At 34.0% G+C, this 9,528-nt stretch overlaps 1 pseudogene; it reads right to left on the minus strand.

Annotated features, from left to right (window-relative positions):
- Positions 1–5,970: 5,970 nt before the first annotated feature.
- On the minus strand, positions 5,971–7,067 carry LOC113733483 (protein DELAY OF GERMINATION 1-like; annotated as a pseudogene).
- Between the last annotated feature and the right edge of the window lie 2,461 nt (positions 7,068–9,528).

The raw sequence follows: 9,528 nt of genomic DNA on the forward strand, positions 1-9,528 counted from the left end.
AAGAGCAATAAGCCATCCACAAAGTAAGTTGAGGGAGAGTTTTTGGATGTCTAAGGGCAAATCTGAGAGAAGTCACGAGGAAGAATACAAAACGCAAGAAATTCTGTCGTTTAAACTTTGGTCAAATGACTAAAAACTCAGCCTCATAAACCTCCCTCATTGCCTCCATTGCCTCGTCCAGTGGTAAAATAGACTGGCAAGGGCAAAACCGTCAAAAGATGCTGCCACATTACATACTTCAGAGCCACTCATTCCAATCTAAACAGCTATCCAGCAGACTTATTGGTGCCCAGTTTTACTGTTCCTTTAATGGTGCCCAGTTTTACTGTTCCTAAGTGCAAATCCCACTTTTCTTACCCACTTTCACTCACATCGAGTGAAAAAGGTCAAGGGTTCGAACCTTGCATCCCCCAAAATTTGTCACAATATGTGACAGTTTTTATTGACCAATTTCGATGGAGTTTCTACTCACATCGAGTCCCCTCCCCTTCTCCTCTAGAATAGGCTAGTTTAGATTATAGGAATTCTATCGTGTCGACAAAAAAAAAAAAATACCCACTTTCACTAGCTCATCCTCTTACCCTATTCTCAATCTCTCTCCCACAAGTTACAAGACACATTCCACTATGGAAGGCAGGCAGTAGCTTCCCCTATTTTGTTTTCTTTTTCTTTTCAACTTTTGCTAAAGGTTGGAGTTTTTCATTTTTAACAAGAATAAAAGTATTAATTGTTTCTTAACTTTTTGTGCATATAACAAATCCTTAAGTTTTGCCCCATGAAGAGGGAAAAAATAATGAATAAATGGAATGAGTGAATATTACCCATAGATATCACCTGTTTTGACAAGTGTCATCATGCATTAAAAAATGTAAAACAAAATTTTAAAGGGTGTTAGGACAAATTTACAAGTGGTTGATAAGTATCAGGCTAATATATAACAAGTTAAGTAGAAACCACTTACTGTCCCAATGGGAGACCTCAACCTTGAGGTCTCAAGCAGTGATCACATGGTCCACCGCCTAGAAAGTAATAAATAAAAGAATCTATTGGAAAAAAAAGTATCTCTTTATGAAAAAAAAAAAAAAAAAAAGCAAGTAAGTTGCATCTCACTAGTTTTATCTCATTTCATCCTCATTTTCATCATATTACAAATACTAATTTAGGCATCAAAGTTTCTTCGCGGAGAGACTACCCTAGCTCACTATAGGTCCTCTTTGTTGAGTCCAGCATAGCATTATCAACATTAAGCAAGCAGGTGCAAGATTTTGCTTTTCCACCCCACGTCAATAATCTTTCTACATGACGCTTTCTATCAGGGAAGGTTGGTATCTTTTTCAAGAAAGACGGAATTCTTGAGCCCATATCAGTTGTAATTTTTTGGAAAATTTTTTGTTTAAAAAAGATATTATAGTGTAAGTTATGATATATGTAAAATAAAAAAATGATTGAGAAATGTGATAATAAATATTCTCACGAAAATTCAAAAGATTTTTTCATAAATAATGCAATCCAAACAATGCCTTCGCTGTCAAATCCTTGTATATGATTAAGTTATTTCTCTAAGGTTTTATTGTATTTACTTATTTATTTGTAACAAAAAATTGAATGGTTTATTCGTCGTTTGGTTGCTGCGAGAGATGTCACCCAAGGGACTTAAAACGTGAAAAAAAAAATGAAGTCATGGTTCCTATACCATCGGAAAATATGATTTCTAGACTTAATATACAAGTAATCAGGTTAAATAGTCTTTATTGTATGGGAAAAAAAAATCTGAGCAGAACATCATTGGATTACAAGGAGGTAAATGCAATTTGCTAACTTCTATCATTTTCGTTGCCCAAGAGACAAATCAAGATGACGACTCTCCAAGAGAATTATTAGAGGATTACATCTGCTGCAATAGAAGATTTAAAATGCCTTAGGTAAACGTGACCTTTGGTAATATGAGATCAGATCTCAACATTCAAAGACGTCCATTTCCTTTGGTAATATGACCATGTATGGATTATGCTACTGACAAGTTGAAACCCTTGTGAGCAAATGAATGTCATATATTGAGGTACATCTTCATGTAAAGATGGCTATAATTTCTGCTTCAAGATACTTTGCACTTTGATAATCGAAACTGACTTTGTGTTCAATTTTTTTTTATTTTAAATTTTTTTATTTGGGGAAGGACGGAACTTAAGAAACAGAAAGAGGAAAAGAGGATTTGAATCCATAACTTAATGGAATTTAAGAAGCGAAAAGGGGAAAAAGGAATTTGAATCCATAACTTAATGTTCCTATGCTAGCCTGCAAGCAAAAAGTATTAAGTGGATTCAATTTTTTTAACTTGGTTATGGACAACTCACGTGCAGGCTACATGGAAATCTTACATATAAGTTGTAAAATTTAGGCTTGATTTATATGGTGCTGTAATTTCAAATTTTGGGCTGCTCATTTCCTGCTTTGAAACATTAAAATGCTAGTTTTCATTCAAGCACCAAAACACGGCAAGAATTATTGGAAGCTTCGTGCTAAAAAAAAAAAAAAAAAGGAAACTTCTTTCCCTGTTGGGGAGAACGGTCCAGTCTCAAAAGGGCAAAGAATAAGAAATGATAAAAAAGAAAAGGATTATATTACAGGCTAATTACTCAGAATATTGATAAAAAAAAGAAATGTCGGACATGTATGGATCTGACAATAGATACGTATGAAAAGAGGCAATTTTTTTTTTAAAGTCTGACATTGCTGCCGGGCTGGCAGAACTGCCAAAAAGCTGGCTGCTGGGCTGTCTCAACCCGGCAGCCATCCCATTTTTTAAAAAAAAAAAATTTCCAAACTTCATGCATTCCCTTTTTGCTTTCTTTTTTTCTTCGCACAATTATTTACTGCTACGTATGCTTTGCATTTCTGAATTCGAGTAGAAGACAGCCCGGCAGCCATCCCATTTTTTTTAAAAAAAATTTCCAAACTTCATGCATTCCCTTTTTGCTTTCTTTCTTTCTTCACAATTATCTACTGCTACTTATGCTTTGCATTTCTGAATTCGAGTAGAAACTTCAACTGGGATGCTAAAATGATTGGGTGATCTATTACATAGCACAAGCTCCATAATGGGTCCCTATCAATTATCATAATGCCTCTTTTGGAGTGTATGTAAAATTATGATCATAGCACAAGCTCCATAATGGAGTGTAGGGTAGTCTGATCATAACCGATTATGATCAGGCATAATGTAGTGTAGGGCATTATGATCAGGCATTATGATAGGCTAATTTTACATACACTCCAAAATTTGCATTATGATCATAGCACAAGCTCCATAATGGGTCCCTATCAATCGGTTATTTGCATCATCTATTTTACATGTGCATGTATATACTTTGAACTCAGCCATTATCCTCCTCTTTAAAGCTGTCGTGTAGATCAGCCTGCTCATCTGATCAATTAATGGATTCTAGTTGGCAGTCACCATTTTGAGGAGATAAACAATGGCACATTGCCAGTATGCATGCCAGCAAACAAAACTTGGCACCAGTGACAAATGGTTGGACCAAATTATCCCTAAACTTATGAAAGAAACAAAAAATGTATAGTAAATTCTAAAAGTTTACTGTATAAATCACATATTTCCCAAACATAAATGTCATTGATCATATCTTGATAACTACTCATTACCCAAATTTTGATAAGACATAATTTTGTAAATGCAAAGTTCATCTTCCTAAATCCTAATTACTAGTATACAGCACAATAATCACTACTCCTAAACTAATTCCCTGCCATGACCATGATCCCGCTTTCTACCCCATTCTTGCATGCAAAGCTTCAATTTCTTCCCAGCTGCGAGAAGATCCACGCACTGAGCTGGTGTATGTATGTACGTTGTGAACAAGTTGCTTCAATTCGGCCTCGATGCTTTGCTTTTTGGGGACTTATCACGAATTTAATTTTCTTTTTAACTTTAATTTTTTATTATAAAAGTATGAAGGAAAGATTTTCAATTTTCCACCACAGATTCTTATCACCAGCATGTCAGACTTGCTATTACTATTGAGAAACTCTTGCACCAAGAAACTCTTCCAAATGGTGGCAAGGTGAAGTGCTAAACTAGTTTATCAATCTGGACCCCTTTGAAATAAAAGGCAAAGCTCATCAGTCATCATCAATTTATTTCAAAACTTTTGTCAATTTGATATTGTGGAAACCGATCCGCATCTGAAGAAGTCCGAAGTTGGAGAAGGATACAAAGAATGCAAGACAAAACAACTGATGAAATCATGAAACTGAATCATAACTGAAAGACTTTTATGTATTTGTCTGCCTGCTTGATCCTAGTTTTCATATGTCTTTATCTCTTTTCCATAATTTTTTTTTTATTTTGCAGACATGTTTTGAGCCATGAGAAAATTAGAAAAAGGAGAGGGTCCATCTGAATTTACTGCAATCTTCTCCATATCTTTATCTTGATAACTACAACAATTATACAAATAATATATAAAAGGGATAAAATCAAAAACTTCCCCTGAGGTTTTAACAATTTCACTATCCTCCCCTAAAGTTTATAAAATATCATTAATTTCCCATAAAACTAATTATCTTGGAATAAGCCAGCCCATTTCAAAAAAATCAACAATAAAAAAATGATATAGGAAGAGAGAGGATAAGATGATTCCTTAAGTGCCTTTCATAGATATTGTATTAGTTAGTTAATCTGGTATTGAAAGTAAATGTATATTCTAATAAAGTCAAAGGTCAGGAGATGTAAGTGCACTTGATGGAAATTTCAAGGCATCAACTTTATAAAGCTACAAACATTCAAGAAAAATATTGTAGAATATAATGGTGATCATCAAGGAGCTGATCACAAAGAGCATAAACTATGCTATATAATGTCATTTTTTTCCAATTTATGAGTGATCTAACTTATCCTTTTCACTTGTTGGACAATTGTTAAACACTTAAACATGATCAAGAAGAATTATTTCGAAATTTATAGCCAAACTAACAATTCCCAAACTTTAGCATCAGGAAAAGTCTTTCCTCTTACCTTAAGATGCTCACAAAAAGAGCAAATTTCCTTCACTTGAAACCACCTAAATCCTTAGCTTTGTATGCTAAAGTTTTACTTCTCTCCACAAAAGGTCTAGTTCTTTATTTATCAATTTGTCACATTTGATTCCTTTTTGTTAGGTATATCAGTCAATAAAGGGAACCTAGATTTGGCGCTCATTTCTGATGATAAATTAGAAATTATTTAGTTCTAATCAATTGTGATTAATTTTGTTAACCCATGTTTATATTCATTATATCTCCATAATTGCATAATATCTCCTAAATTATAAGGGTAGTAGAGTCATTTCACTATAGTGATGTAAGTATTGTTCCTAAATTTATTGATAGAGGAAGTAACCAATATTTTAGAAACTTCAAGAGAGGATGGTGAGATTGTCAAAAATTTCAAGGAAGGTTTCTAAATTATCCCCACATAAAACGAACCAAAATTGCAATAGCTTGGCCATATAAAGAAAAAGCAAATCACCAATAATTAACTAAGTCTTTTTTTTTTCAATACAATTATCAAGCAAGTTAGTCTTAGACTTATCACTTGATTCCAATATTTTAATTTGTTTAAGTATTCTCAATTTAAAGGTCTTGTCAAATGGATGAATACGCATAAGAAATCAAGAACCAGACGAAGAAGATGAAGAAGAGGATACAGGCAAACTTTCTCAAATCGGGACGTATGTAATTTATGTATAATCTAATTTTTCTTTTTTTTTTTCTTGGTAGTTATTAGTGAAAACTTACACCTAAAATAACTTAAACATTGAAGCTCTTCTTGAAGTAGATCAATAAGACGTGGACGTTTTAGTCATGGCTTCATGAGTTTCACTCAAAATATTTGCTTTCCTTCTTTCTCGGGGGGAAAAGAATCTTCATTATCTCCTAAAAGATGAAGATGGTATCCACATTAGACACAGATTAAAATGTGAAATACTATTTTACATTTATCGGATATGTACTTTTGACGGAACGTGGTCGGACCACTCTTATGTCACAAATCATCCCATAAATTTCGAAACCTATTTTGTTCAATCTTCTTTATAGAGACAAAGAAGACTAAAACTATAAAAACACTAATAATACAACCTATATATACCTATATATTTTATGGCTAATATAAAATAACTAGTATGTCATTTTGGTAGTATAGTACCTACCTAAATACTACTACATGTGCAACATCTACTGAACAAAATACTTTCTTGGTTCAAACTTGGAAATAACCATGCTTGATATCCCTCTTTTGGCCCCAATCATGGATGCAAAGATGAAAAGGGTCCACAGCTTGCCAGCAACAAGAAAATCCGCAGCTTGAACTGGTCTAAGTATATTCATCAACTCCTTAAGGGTCTTAATCCTCAGCTTATCAGCCTCCTCCAAAATTCTCACCATACTTGTTGAATGTTCACCAAGTGCCTCATCAGCTTGCACATTTTGGCTAGCAACAAGACTTGATTCCTTTGCAATTAACGCAAATGGCTGATCAGCAATCTTCTCTTGCAAACAAGCCAGTTGTTGAGACAATTCCTCTTCTTGCTTTATGGTTCTTCGCTGCAATTGATTGATCATCGAAAGCTGCGGAGCCGTAAGGGATAGCTCGCTTAGCTCACTAGTCCTGGTACCTTGCAGAAACTCTGCTATATGAGACTCAATTTCAATCCCAGAAAGTGCATAAATCAGCCTGATGAAAAGGGATGGCCTGCAGCCGGCTAGCCAGAGGAGAGAATTCTCCAGCGAAGAACACCAAGAAGGTGCAAAAAAAGGTGACGCATGGTCTTGCGCTAGACGGGTTTTTCATCGGCATATGCTTGGAAGTGCTCGACGTTTTTCTGAACGAGTTGTCTTAGCAACACATCTCTGTCGCCAAAGTTGTCTTCCACAGTTAGAGCTTGTAGCATCTCTGATAGATCAGCCTCTTGAAGGATCATCCATTCGTGGAAACAACATTCTTGTTGGCCTCGGTGTGTGCTAGGACTAGGACTAGAACTAGCCATTCTGATCAACAAATTGGTGTTCTTCCCAATTACTAGACTACTAGTAGCATTGTCTATAAATAATAATAGTAAATCTTATATACACTGTCAATATATATATTATTACCATTAGATCCATGACATATTTATACAAGTTAGATTTTAAATTTAAATTTTATATAGTTATCATTTATCTCAAAATAATAATATATACATTATCGGTATATAAAAAATTAATTCAATTAATAAATGTTGAGAGAAAGGGTGAAACTAGTTTTGGATACTCTGTTACACTATTAGTGCTATACTCTTTGTTTTTTCATGTGTTAAAATGACAAATGCCTCTTTATTTATTTAACAATAGATCATTGAGGATGTATTGTCTTATAAATGGTGTAATAGAAAGAATAACAGAACAAAGCAAATATTAAAGCAATAATGTAAACAAGGTTTTTTTTTATTATTTTCATGGTCACTTGAATGGGAGATTTCAGATTTGGAACTTCTCTAATTACCAGTATCAATTGTATGATATATAACCAGCTTACTTTAATTAAGTTGGCCAAGAAATGAAGCATAATTTGTAGGTCTAATTATAGGTTAGGTGTTCAAACCTCTATTCCTATGATAACATTTCCTTTCATCTAGAGGTGGGATTTTCTCACTCTGACCCTCTCATAACCCTTTTTCCTTAGTTTAGATTAGAGTAGCAGTTGACACCAATATAAATATTCAAACAATAATATATACAAACATAACAAATATTAATACTTTATGAAATTGTGTTCCATAGTCAATTTCGTCCAATCCAATTCTACAATAAACCAATTGAAACCATTGACTGCTATATGCTCTCAAAATTGTGAATTTGTGATCGTAGAGAATATACAAAGTGGGTGAGGCCCTGAGAGCAGTTTTTCAAAACTGTTGGCTAAAGTACTAGAGGACAAAGTTGCCTGCTGTGGATGATGATACTCTTGAGAGTGAGCCCGTAATTTCTGACGCAGGGAAGAGGACACGTAGTTCATGCAAAAGAAGTCAAATTAGGAGAGTAGGTATCTCTGGGGTGACTTTCACAACCCCTTTGTAGAATTAACTTTGCCCCTTAAATCATATTTATCAGCACTTAGCCCTCACTTTGTTTGGAATTGAAGGACTATTGGACAAAAAATGTCCCGCCCGAGACTTATACACTTTTCTTTTTTTCCTTCTTTATACGTTTTCTTGCAAATGTTTTTGCATGTGTTTGTTTTCCTTTGCATACTTGGAATGGATTCTATTATTTTCTGTTCTCGTGCTCTATTGGTGCAATCTCTGTATTTGTAACTTTTCACCGTAAGTAATTGATTTGTTATGAACATTAGCATATTTACATGAATTTGTAATAATAGAATGTTCAATTGAATATGCCTTCGATATACAAGTAGTATAATATTAGATGTAAATAGTTGATCAAATGACCAATATTTTTATAATGCTATGAATAATCAATTAGCAACTTTGAAGAAAAGGTTGTCAATTTATCTTATTATTTTTCTGCACATAATGGTTTGAATTATTTGACAAAATTGTTACTTTTTGCAGTTAATAAAACTATTATTAAAGGTCTATTATTAAACTATGTTGCATTGTAAAAGAATAGATGGAGAAGAAAAAACAGGTTGAAAGGCCAAAAAAAAAGGAAATAAAAAAGAAACTTCAATGGCACTTTTCTCCAAGGTTCAAGAAGGATAAATTGATATTAAATGAAAATAACGGATGCAAAGTGAGAGACAAGTGCAAAAATAAGGGAGTAAGTGTGATTTACGCTATTTGTGGCCCAAAAATAAATAAGTCGAAGTTTTCTTAGGTAAAAAGAGCATTTTATTGAATGGAGCATAATAATACACTTGAGAGATCTGAATATTTTTTCACTGCAGGTGAGATTTGAATCTCCAATTTATATTCCAAAGAAGAACTTAAGTCCTTTTTTAGTGATCACTGGTTCAAAGCTCAGTGGTTCAATACTACCTATTTACCAACATTTGAGAAAAATGCCTTGTGGAAAATCTCAACTAATGCTGAGTAGCCAATTGTCTCTTGTATTCGGTACATTCCTCCGTTCTGCCAAATAGCTACCAATCTCTTTTATCACTTTTCGTACAATGATCTCGAAGCTTTGCCAATTGCCATCCTCTCTCTCTCCAGATACTATACTGCCCCTAAGTTGCTGTGTGCTCCGACATAGTACTTCTTCCTCTATGGCTGAGACATAACTCTCCTTCCCAAGAAACGCAATAGGAGAATTGATGAGGCAACACTTGGAGGAAAAGATAACCAACCATGCATGTTAAAGAGTCTTGTCGTCGGATTCGAAAATATTGAGAATGATTCACCATTTACCATGTGAACATTTGTCGGAGCAAATTAAACAAGTGGTTATAAGTTTCTCTTTTTATAAGCTAAAGGCAAGAGGGAAAGTTATATTATCCTCCGTTATTAGCCCTTCCATGCAGATCATCTC

Source organism: Coffea arabica, chromosome 2e, assembly GCF_036785885.1.
Source record: "Coffea arabica cultivar ET-39 chromosome 2e, Coffea Arabica ET-39 HiFi, whole genome shotgun sequence".
Classification (NCBI taxonomy): Eukaryota; Viridiplantae; Streptophyta; class Magnoliopsida; order Gentianales; family Rubiaceae; genus Coffea; species Coffea arabica.